Source organism: Alexandromys fortis, unplaced genomic scaffold, assembly GCF_014885135.2.
Source record: "Alexandromys fortis isolate MF-2015 unplaced genomic scaffold, M_Fortis_MF-2015_v1.1 scaffold_30, whole genome shotgun sequence".
Classification (NCBI taxonomy): Eukaryota; Metazoa; Chordata; class Mammalia; order Rodentia; family Cricetidae; genus Alexandromys; species Alexandromys fortis.
This window is the reverse complement of record NW_026067922.1, coordinates 12,441,037-12,445,777: the sequence shown is the minus strand read 5'-3', so window position 1 is coordinate 12,445,777 and position 4,741 is coordinate 12,441,037.

Genomic DNA, 4,741 nt, shown 5'->3' with positions numbered 1-4,741 from the left:
AACCAATGAGGGAACTGAAGTCTGAAATTGAACAGGATCATGGGTAAAGAGAAACAAACTAGAAGGGATGTGAAATCATGGCACCAATCCTGCTATGGCTCCAACAGTTTCCCTCTGGAAATGTGTAAGGTCTGAGAACATAGTACAATGTCTCAGAAGCCCAAGGGAGCTGACATTAGAGCCAAACCTCTTCCAGGAATGAGCAACATTGCTAGAACTTAGCAGACCCCAACCGAGCTGTCGAAAGAGCTCTTTGGGTGCCAGATGTGCCAGATGTGGTCCTACAGAAATAAGACTCAACTCTATCCTCAACAGTCTCTTATCTAGCAGTGAGAATGGGCCTGGGAGAGTATGCAAACAGAGATCTGCCCAAGATGAAGAAACCTGTTAATAGAATTAGCTGTAAAATACATTGAAATTTGTTCACTAACCGTATACAAAGAGACTACTGGATATCTGGCCTCATCTAGATGCTAGACCCAGGAGAGGACTGCGGGGAAGGGGGGCTCCCACTCTGGGATCCTTTCTATTTTAGGGTGAGGTGAGGAGTTGAAGAGACAAGGATGGAGCTCCCACAAACAGGGCCTGTCTACTGTTTTTTGCTTTTTTTTTTTTTCTCTCTCTTTCTCTCAGCCTAGGGTCCAGTATATAGCAGGTACTCAGCGAACTTAGCTGACTTGCAGAGGAAGCATACAACATAGGAGATTCTGGGGACACTGTCCTCAAAATGCCACACTAGGGAGCAACAGCGAAACTGCAGGGGGGAATAACAGAATTCCCCTCCCTCTTCCGGCCTGCCTGTCTCCACAGTGACCATTACCAGCACAGGTCAAGGTCAAACATGGCCAACCAAACAGTGACTTCAGAGACCATGGAAGCTGCATTTTAGGTGAGTGCCACTGCATGGAGAGCTTTTGTATTTCAGATCCGCTTCTGTTAGGGCACAAACGTGTTAGAAGTCTTAAATACATTCTCTAAGAAAGGCAAACCATCTTGTTGCCTAGAACCGATTTAAGTTCATTCCCCCTAGTCTTTGTCTCTATGCTTGTGTGATTTAACTCAGCAATAATCACAGTTAACATGTAATTTTGTATTCTGTTTGCAATGCCTTTTCTTTCTTTCTTTCTTTTTTTTTTTTTTTTTAAATAAAGCATTTATTCCTTCATTTAGACGTGGTGCTCAGGGCCAGTCTTTGCTGGCCTACCAGTTTTCAGCTTAGCAGCTCAGCCCTGGAAAGACAATGGGAAATGTTTTCATCGCTTCTATCAGGTGTCTGAGAAAGCCTTTGTGCTCCAGGGCTCTACAGACTGAGGAGTTAGAGCAAGAACAGACTTCTCAGGCAGATTATTTGTGTTATCTAAACAGGGCGTTTCGCTGGTGCAGGAGGAAACCTCCCATAGAAATCAAATGCCCACAAGTGTCCGTGTGACAGCCTGAGCAACCGAGATTTGAATTCATAGATTGTCATTTGTCATCTGTGTGACCTTGGGCCACCCACTTAGCCAATTCTCTTGTCCTCAGTTTCCCTCTTGTGGGGTGTGGAAAGAGGAGAGGAACGGATGAGACAGAGCCTCTCTGGGACTTCATTTAACTAATACAATGTTCCCTGCATAATAAACATTTTCAATATTTTTATGTGTGTGATTCTTTTAACTGCTTCTAAGTATGTGTCCCATGTGTGTGCTTAGTGCCTTCAGAGTTTAGAAGAGGGCATCGGATCCCCTAGACTTGTGGGTGGTTTTAGAGCTACCGTGTGGGTTTTGGGAATCGAACCAGGGTCCTCTGCAAAAACAAGCGATGCTCTAAACCACTAAGCTGCCTCTCCAGCCCTCTACATGATACTGAGACTGACTTTGGGCAAGCCTCTTTGATCTTTAGTTTGCGCATATGCCAAAATGGGGAAAAATAGAGGTCTGCATATGTATTGGTTACCTCCACACACACTTCCTCCCTCCTTCCCTCTCTGCCTGCCTGCCTGTCTCTGTGACACAATAGGCGCTCAGAGAAAGGCGGCTTTGCCGGATGGTGGTGGCGCATGCCTTTAATCTCAGCTCTCAGGAGGCAGAGGCAGGCAGATCTCTATGAGTTCGAGGTCAGTCTGGTCTGACCTACTGAGCGAGTTCCAGGACAGCTAGGGCTACACAGAGAAAACCTGTCTCCAGAAAACAAAAAACAAACAAACAAACAAAAAAAAGGAAGGAAGTAGGCTTTACTTTATTTATTTTGGTTCACAGGTTAAAATGGCAGGCCACCAAACCGGTTGGAGCTTATGCCACAGCTTTTCCTCACCCCGAGGATCTGGAAGCAGAGCTCTCAGGTCAGATGTACCGCTAGGCTATGACCCTCCAATCCTGCCCCTAATGGCTTATGTCAGTGAGCTCAGTCCTCCCCAAAGTATCATAACCTCTCCAACTACCACCAACTGGGAACTGACTGTCCAAACACATCAGCCTTTGGTGAACATTTTCCATTCAAATCTTAATGTAATGAGCCAAAGTAAAATAATGACTATCGATGGGTCTTGGTGGCTAAAATGCATGCTGTCCACCTGATCATTAGTGTACCTGCTTTCCTGTAAGTGGTATGGAAGTTTGCAGATGAGTTCTGAAGTATATCCCACAGCTGGAAGCAGAGATCCGTTGCTAGCAATTTCTCGAAACCACACTCGGGGCTCAGCATTCTCCCTGGACTCCAGCTCCAACTGGAGTAGGTGTGGAGTGGGGCTGGGAAGCTGAAGGCTCTCCTGGGCACATCTCTGCACTGTACGCTCTGTCCAGGGCTCAGTTCCGTGGAAACATGAACAGGGATGCTGATGGCCTAGCTTAGGGAATGTCTTAGTTAGGGTTTTGTTGCTGTGAAGAGACACCATGACCACGGCAACTCATAAAGGAACACATTTAATCAGGATTGGCTTAAGTTTCAGAGGTTTAGTCCATTATCGTCATGGCTGGAAGCATGGCAGTGTGCAGACAGATGTGGGGCAGGAGAGGGAGCTGAGAATTCTACATCTTGGTCCACAAGCCACAATGGGTATAGCTTGAGCATAGGAGCCCTCAAAGCCCCCTAGTTAGTGACACCCTTACTCCAACAAGGTCACACCTCCTAATAGTGCCACTCCCTATGAGCTCACAGGGGGGAGGCAATTTTATTCAAACTATCACAGGGAGACAGGTGAGCCACGTAGCAACAGCCTGCCTTGTTGAGTGAAAGTCATCTGACTTTCCTTCTTGCTTCCGTCTTTCTTCCCTCCCTCCTTCTCCCCTTCCTCTCTCCCTCTCACTTCTTCCACTCTTCCCCATTGCTCTACAATGCTGATCGCTACCTTACATAGTACCAAGCATCCTACAGCATCAGTGGCCAGGCTCTGTTCCCCTGAACAATTGTGCTCTTCTGCACACGCAGAAAGGCAGCAGCTTCGAGACAGGCCCATGAAGCACCTGGAGCTGGTAGAGAAATCTCACCATGGGGATGGGCAAAGTAAATATTAAGTGGCCACAGAGTTGTGCGTTGGAAGAGAAGCAACAACTAGGCAGCGAGATTGCATGCGGCACAGTCCTGGAAGAGCTGATCTGTGGTGGAAGAGGCTTGCTAGAAGGTGGTGAGTGGCATGTCATTGAAGACAGGCCCAGCCTGCCTGGATCACCGGGAGCAGGAAGCTAGAGAGGAGGAGCCAAGCTCCCAGGGGCCGCGAGGGAGCTCAGACCTGATGGCGATTGGAATCTCACCTCCCTGATTTGACTTTAAATCTCCCAGCTCAGACCTGCAGAAGAGGAGGCAGGGCTCTCATTCATGTGGGCTGAGAGTCTAAACAGCTCTGATTTTTATTCTAATTTTCATTGAAAGAATGAATGGCATAGATATTGAATGAATATTGAACGGCACAGATACTCAAACACTCCTTACTAGAGCCTCCGAGAAAGGTCAAGAAACAGGAAGACAGGAAGGGGGGTGGTAGGGATGCATTTCCCAGGCGCAGGGAAAACAGATGCTGAGCACCCAGGATTTATTTGTTCCTGGGTTCCTGAAGGGCTGTGGGTGAGCCTGGCCTTTTCCCTGGCTGGGTGGCAGCCCACCATGGTCTGCAGCTTTAGGGTGGGATATGATCCCCTTCAACGTCCTACAAGGTTTTTTGTTTTGCTTTTAGAGACATTTTGAAAACTTTACAATGGGAGAAAATCTATTCCTGAGTTCTGAGCTGCCTGTTCTGCAACACCAAGTTTTCTTTATAAAGGGCTTCTGTTGGTGAAGCAAACCAGGATGGGAACTAATTACAGGGGGTCTCAGGGATAGCCAGACCTGATCCCAGGTTGCATCAGCCTTGGGATGAATTTGAAGCCAAAGAAGACTTGGGTCTGCCACACTCACCTGTGTTTACACCTAGACAAGCCCCAGGGAGGCATAATCCAGAGCGACACAGCCCAGAAGGATGCAGACCAAGGGACGTGGGGTACCCATCTTTTCTTGGTCCTTTAATATTCCTTTAATATTACCTTACCAGAAAGGGAGATCTATACTTTATTATTACTGTAGACTTTAGCACAGTGGTTCTCAACCTGTGGGTGGTGACCCCCTTTAGGTCACTGACCTTTTCACATGGGTCACATATCAGATATTTACATTATGATTTATAGCAGGAGCAAAGTTACAATCATGAAATAATTTGATGGTTGGAGGTCACCACAACATGAGGAACTATATTAAAGGATTGCAGTGGTTGAGAACCACTGGTTTATAGTCTTTT